The sequence below is a fragment of the Triticum dicoccoides genome, chromosome 3A, assembly GCF_002162155.2.
Source record: "Triticum dicoccoides isolate Atlit2015 ecotype Zavitan chromosome 3A, WEW_v2.0, whole genome shotgun sequence".
NCBI lineage: Eukaryota > Viridiplantae > Streptophyta > Magnoliopsida > Poales > Poaceae > Triticum > Triticum dicoccoides.
In genome coordinates, this window is record NC_041384.1 from 408,585,675 (window position 1) to 408,593,222 (window position 7,548).

The following is a 7,548-nucleotide window of genomic DNA, read 5'->3' on the forward strand; positions in this document are numbered from 1 at the left end:
CCTTGTGGGCGAGGGAACCTTCCTTCTTTTGAGAAAGAGACAGAGAAATAAAGCAATGATATGGAGCCTTGGGCTCGTTATCGCTTACCGGGGCTTGGTGCTGCACAAAGTGTCAGATAATATATGCGAAAAAGAATCATAGCATAAGGAAACTGACAAGATGTGCGGTGCACATGAACTTTACTAGTGCACGGGGTCTGCGCCCGGCTCTGTACAAAGGATTACATGCAACAGCGGCAAGACTTGTACAGAAAGGTGGTTGCCGGACAGGGTCCGACAACCGCGCCTTATGGGTAAAACTTACGAAGATGCTCGATGTTCCAGGAGTTGCTCACCGGAATGCCATCTTCGGTCTCAAGGCGGACAGCGCCAGGCCTAGTGACTCGTTTCACCCGATAAGGGCCTTCCCACTTCGGCGTCAACTTGTTGGAATTCTTGGCCGACTGAACACGCCGAAGAACAAGGTCGCCTTCCTCGAGGCTCCTGGCATTGACTCTGCGGCTATGGTAGCGGCGCAGAGCTTGCTGGTAGCGAGCGGCTCGCACAGCAGCCTGGAGACGGTCTTCCTCAAGGAGCAGCGCGTCGTCTTGGCGCAGCTGCTCTTGCTTGAGCTCATCATAAGCGAGCACTCGAGGTGACCCGTATACGAGTTCCATGGGGAGAACTGCCTCCGCTCCATAGACTAGAGCGAAGGGTGTCTGGCCAGTGGCTCGATTTGGCGTCGTCCTGATCGACCAAAGAACCACCGGCAGCTCCTCGATCCAGTTTCTTCCGCACTTGCGCAGTCTGTCGAAAGTTCTGGTCTTGAGGCCTCGCAGCACTTCAGCGTTTGCCCTCTCTGCTTGACCGTTGCTTCTTGGATGAGCAACAGAAGCGAAACAGACCTTGGCGCCAAGATCTTGGACGTGCTGCATGAAGGTGCGGCTCGTAAATTGCGTGTCGTTGTCGGTGATGATCCTGTTCGGGATCCCGAAACGGCAAACAATCGACTTGAAGAACTTGACTGCTGACTGTGCTGTCACCTTCCTCACTGGTTCCACTTATGGCCACTTTGTGAACTTGTCGATTGCAACGTACAAGAACTCAAAGCCCCCGACTGCTCGGGGGAAGGGGCCGAGGATGTCGAGCCCCCAGACCGAAAATGGCCAGGATAAAGGGATCGTCTGGAGAGCTTGAGCTGGCTGGTGTATCTGTTTGGAATGGAACTGGCACGCTTCACACTTGGTTACTTGTGCAGTTGCATCCTGGAGGGCTGTCGGCCAGAAGAAGCCTTGTCGGAATGCTTTGCCGACAAGTGTTCTTGCGCCAATGTGGTGACCACATATGCCTCCATGTATTTCTGCCAACAGCTGTTGCCCATCTTCCCGGCGAATGCACTTCAATTTCACACCGTTGAGTCTTATTCTGTACAGTGTGCCGTCGACAAACTTGTACATACTTGACTGCCGGGCTACTTTTTCAGCTTCTTCTTGCTCTTCGGGAAGCTCTCCTGTCTGGAGGAAGCGGACAATCGGCTGCGCCCATGCTGGAGCTTGCGGCTCGACAACAAGGACTAAAGGCATGCCTGTTGCTGCGGGAACATCCGCTTCTACGGCAAGAACCTGTGATTCTGCCGGAGCGTGATGTTCCCCGGCAAGCTTGCTGGAGCAAAACTTGTCGGGAGCGTTTGCTTCGACGGAACAAACCACAAGGTTTGCCGGAGCAGACTGCCCCTCAGCAACGTTGGCGTTGATCTTGGGAACTTTCTTGGCGGCGGCTTCGGGGTGCTCTGCCGGAAAGTAGTCACCTGAAACCAACTTCCTCTTTTTATTCTGTCCAGTTGATGGTGCCACGGAAGGTTGAGTCAGCTTGAGCACAAAGATCCCTGGTTCCACAGGCAACTTTAGTGCAGCGCATTTCGACAGGCCATCAGCAATGTCATTCTGAGCTCTTGGGATATGCTCCATTTGTAGGCCGTCAAAGCGCTCTTCTAGCTTCCTCACTTCATCAACATATGCTTCCATCAACGGGCTCTGGTAGCTCTTGTTCACTTGGCGGACGACAAGCTGCGAGTCACCCCTGATTATGAGCTTCTTGATCCCAGGGTCGGCCGCTATTCTAAGACCGGCAAGCAATCCTTCATACTCTGCAGTATTGTTGGTTGCTTGCTCTTTGGGAAAGTGCATCTGGACTATGTATTTGAGGTGCTCTCCGGTGGGTGCGATAAGCAGCACGCCAGCACCGGCGCCTTGCAGCGAGAAGGCACCATCAAAGTACATCAGCCACTCTTTGCTTGTCTCCTTGACGGGATGCTCGTCTCTGGAATTTCTTCATCTGAAGTTGGCGTCCACTCTGCTATGAACTCTGCCAATGCCCTGCTTTGGATAGTTGCAGTGCTCTCAAACTTGAGGCCAAAGCTTGACAGTTCCAAGGCCCACTCGACTATCCTGCCTATTGCTTCTGGGTTCTGTATCCTTTTTAGCGGAAAGCGAGTGACGACTGTGATCTCGTGTGCCTGGAAGTAATGGCGCAGCTTTCTCGAGGCCATGAGAAGGCCGAAAAGCAGTTTTTGCACACCAGAGTATCTCGACCTAGCCCCCTGGAGAAGGGAGCTAACAAAGTAAACTGGGCGCTGCACCACCTTCTTCTGCACGTCCTTGCACATCTGCGCAGATTCTTCTTCGTCGGGACCAGAGCTTGCCGGACCAGAACTTGTTGGAGAAGTCCCCTGCTTGTCGTTGGATTCACTTGCCGCGATCGCCGACTCATCATCCGCCTCTCCCTCCGCTACTAACACAGCACTAACCACTTGATTGGTTGCCGCCAGGTACAGCAGCAACTTCTCTTGTGGCTTAGGTGCGACAAGTATTGGAGTCGAGGACAGGTACCTCTTCAAGTCCTGCAGCGCAGCCTCCGCTTCCGGAGTCCATTTCATTGGACCTGCCTTTTTCAATATTTTGAAAAATGGCAGGGCGCGCTCAGCAGACTTAGAGATAAACCTGTTGAGAGCAGCCACGCAACCGGCAAGCCTTCGCACATCCTTGACGCGCTTCGGTGCTTCGATCTGCTCGATGGCCTTAATCTTGTCGGGGTTGGCTTCAATTCCCCGCTGAGATACAAAGAACCCGAGAAGCTTGCCGGAAGGGACTCCAAACACGCACTTCTCGGGGTTGAGCTTGAGGTTGATCTTGCGCAGATTTGCAAAAGTTTCTTCTAAATCTTGAATCAGGGTAGCCTTGTCCTTGCTCTTGACCACTATATCATCCATGTAGGCTTCCACATTTCTGTGTATCTGTGGCTCAAAGGCGACGTGGACTACTCTTGCAAATGTTGAACCAGCATTCTTCAACCCAAAGGGCATCCGTACAAAACAGTATGTGCCACAAGGGGTGATGAATGCGGTTTTCTCCTCATCCTCTTCTGCCATGAAGATTTGATGGTATCCTGAATACGCATCAAGAAATGAAAGCAAATCACATCAAGCTGTGGAGTCAACAATCTGGTCAATGCGTGGCAAGGGAAATGGATCTTTGGGACAGGCTTTATTGACATCAGTGAAGTCTATACAAAGCCTCCATTTCCTGCTTGCCTTGCGCACGACTACAGGGTTGGCCAACCACGTGGGATGGAGCACTCCTCTAACGAGGCCTGCTGCTTCCAATTTCCTGATTTCTTCTGCAATGAACTCTTGGCGCTCCACCGCTTGCTTCTTGACTCTCTGTTTGACGGGCCGCGCATGAGGACAGACGACAAGGTGGTGCTCGATTACTCTCCTGGGAACACCGGGGATATCAGACGGTTGCCATGCAAACACGTCGACATTCGCCCGCAGGAAAGCAACGAGCACGCTTTCCTATTTGGGGTCAAGCGTGGCACTGATGGTGAAGGTACCACCAGTGCCGTCCTCCTTGGCGGACACCTTCTTGGTCTCGGGTGGAGCTGCCATCGTCTTCTTGCACTTGCCGGTGGAGCTCGATGGTGTGTCCTCGACGGTAGCGCAGCACTCCGAAGAGGTGCGCTTGCCGGAGTGGGCATCAGAGCTCTCGCTGGACTTGGCCTTCTTCTTCCCCCCGGGAGCTTCAGTGGCAAGTGTATGGTGATCAGCTGCGGCTGCTGCTTCCTGGTAGATCTTGTCGGCGCAAATAAGGGCATCCTTCTTGTCGCCGGGGACAGAGATGACACTTATCGGGCCTGGCATTTTGAGCACGTTGTAAGCATAGTGAGAGGCTGCCATAAACTTGGCGAGCGCTGGACGGCCCAGGATTCCGTTGTAGGGCAATGGAAAATCGGCAACGTCAAACGTGACTCTCTCAGTTCTGAAATTCAGCTCGCTGCCAAATGTGACCGGCAGCGTGATCTTCCCTTTCGGCTTGCTCCTTCCCGGGTTGATTCCTTGAAATGTGCCGGTCTCTTCGAGCTCGCTGTCAGGGATTTGAAGTTTGTGAAGGACCGCGGAGGAGATGAGATTCAAGCCGGCCCCGCCGTCAACTAGCATCTTTGTGACCTTGAGGTTGCGGATAGTTAGTGAGACCAACATCGGCAAGCACCCGACCGCAGCTACGCGATCAGGGTGATCCCCAATGTCGAAGATGATAGGCGTGCTGGACCATTTCAGGGGCTTGCGTGACTCTATGGATGGCTCTGCTGCACTCACTTCCCGCATCCACTGTTTGAGCTGGCGGTGCGAAGTATGCAGAGAGGCGCCACCGTCAACGCACAGGACCTATGTGGCTTTCTAAAATTCTTGCTCATCGGTCTCATCATCATCCACGTCTTCGTCATCGTCGTCATCTTCATCCTTGTCACGGCCGCGGGGAGGCCTGTCTCCTTGCCGCTGCTTGGCCTTGCCGCGGCGTCCCCCCCGGCCGGGGCGCTTCTTGCCGGATTCACCAGTTCTTTCCTGGGCCTTCTCTTTGTCGCGTCGCTCATATTCAACTTTCTGTTGCTCAGCGAGCTGTTCGACCTTCTTGCAGTTCTGGAGATCGTGACCCTTGGTGCGGTGAATCTTGCAATACTGCTTGCCGGAGTTGTCCTCCTTGTCGGCGGCCGCCACAGGATGGGCCTCCTTGTCGGAGCCACCAGCCTTAGCTTCCTTGGCGCCACCTCCATTGTCGGTCTGCTCAACAGCTAGCACCTCCTTACCCTTATTCCTTCTGTAGTTCCGCCGCCGGCCTTTCCTTGCCGGGGCGGCATCCTCACTGTCAGATCCTCCTGCTCCTGTACTCTCTCCGGGGAGCCTCCTCCCCTCTTCAGCGCGTGCACACTTGTCAGCCAGGGCGTAAAGCTCGCTGACATCTCTGATCTTACACATCGCCATCTCCTCCCTCATCCTTCGATTTCGCACGTTCTGATGGAACGCGCTAATGATCGCGGCGGGGTGGACGTCTGGGATGTTGTGCTGCACACGGCTGAATCTTTGAATGTACTTGCGCAGTGGCTCTCCTTCCTTCTGGGCGAGCAGATGAAGATCGCTCTCTTGGCCATGTGGCTTGTGGCCGCCCGTAAAGGCGCCGACAAACTGATGGCACAGATCAGCCCAGGAAGATATGGAGTTGTCCGGCAAGTGCATGAGCCAGGACCTGACATTGGGCTTGAGCACCAGCGGGAAGTAGTTGGCAAGGATCTTGTCATCTCGTCCCCCGGCATCTTGCACCGCAATGGTGTAAATGCTGAGGAACTCCGACGGATGCGTCTTGCCGTCGTACTTCTCCGGCACGTCTGGCTTGAAATTTTTTGTGCTGGGCCACTGGACTTGCCGCAGCTCACGGGTGAACGCAGGACAACCTACCGCGTACGGTAGATCGCCTGGTTCTCCTGGTGCGTGCATGTCAACAGAGAGCCCAGCGCGCTTGTCGGATTGACGTCGCGCTTCTCTTCGGCGCTCGATGCGGGCTCGAGCGTCTTCTTTTTGCCGTTCGTGGAGAACCTGACACTGGTCGCGACGAGCTCGTGGGTCCGACGACGCGGTGGAGCCGCTGTTGGGGTGGACCCGGCGAGTCGGCGATTTTGGCCTTCGTAGTGGAGAGTGCATGGAAGTCACACCTCCCTCCGTCTTGTTGCCATCGGCTCGCGTCTGGTTGTCCTGTCGTGGCAGCGAGGTGCTTGGTTGCCGCGCAGTGTCGCCGTTAGCGAAGCCGATGAGGCTCTAGATAGTGGCCCTCCATTCGTCGGTCTTGTCAGCCGTCGGAGGATAGTCCAGGAGCAGCTGGGCCCGCGCCAAGGCTTCTGCTGGGGTGGTGGGCGGCAGAGGTGAACGGTGCGAGGAGAGGGGCGTGCTCGGACTCCTAACCAAGTTAGAAGGAGCAGCGTCCCGTCCCGGCGACCGTACCTCGCTGGGGCCAGCATGTTGGCGTGCATGCTGGTCTTGAGCGCCGCGCGAACCACCAACTTGATCTTGGGTCAGCGGACGTATGGCGCTGCGGACGCTATGACGCTGCTGGTCCCGCGCCTCTTGAGAGAGACGCGGAGCGCGCATGGACGCCGAGGTCTGCGCTGCCTTGTCCTTGGACTTGGCAGCGCTGTGGGCACCTTCGTCGACGCCCATTCCTCCGCCGGCGTCCACTCCACCATCCGTTTGCTCTGGAGGCGGTGGAAGCGACGCGGACGGAACAGCTGCCTCCGAATTCTTCTTCTTCGGTGGCATGCCGATGATGAAGATCTAGCTTGCGTGCACGCCGGATCAGGTTCGCGCGATCTCGACGCCCCCCTACCTGGCGCGCCAGAGATGTCGGGGGCGATGCTGATTCCTGCCAACACCTATGGGGACAGGGCCCCTTTCGATTCGGTGGGGGGCGGAGAGCGCGCAAAGAGCGGATCGAGGCAGTGTATATTAGATTCTTGCTCAGGAGCGATGGATGCTGCCAGACTGAGCGTGGGAGTGTTCTTCTGAGTTCCCGAAATGCGGAACCCCTTCTACGTTGCCCTTGGGCCTCCTTTTATACTCAAGGGGTCACCGACAGGGGGCAACGCAGACAGGAAGGGCAAAAACGGAAAAAGGATGTGGTAGGTATAGCTACCGCTACTGTGGATACAGTGTACCCTACCTAACTCTAACGGCAGGGGACAAGGGCATTAAATGCTTGTCTGAGTCTCCTAAACAGTGCAAAAGGTGACCGTTAGGAGCGCCACCGTTTGCCACGATGGGCTTCTCTTCATCTCCGCTTGCCACCACGTACCCCTAGCTGCACGGCCTCCCGCCACGTGCGCTCTGGGAGAGTCCCAGAGCGACACGTTAGCAGGTGAGCTGGAGCGCGGGCACGCAGTGGGAGTTTCCCGGGGCAAGCTCCTTGCCGCGGCCGTCGTCTTGTCTCTTCCGGAAGCTTGTCGCTCGCCGAATCTTGCCGGGGCGCAGGGCGCGTCACGGCAAGCTTTCTTGGTATGTCTTGCGTGGTCTTCCCGGCAAGCTCCTCTTGCCGGGGTCTCGTCTCTTCCCAGTAAGCTCCCCTTGCCGGGGCCTTGGTTGGCCTTCCCGACAAGCTCCTCTTGCCGAGGCCTTGGCTTGAGTACTTTGTTCTTGAATGGTCTTTAAGGGGACCACGGAGGGTCCTGGCGGTCACCCGGCAAGCCTTG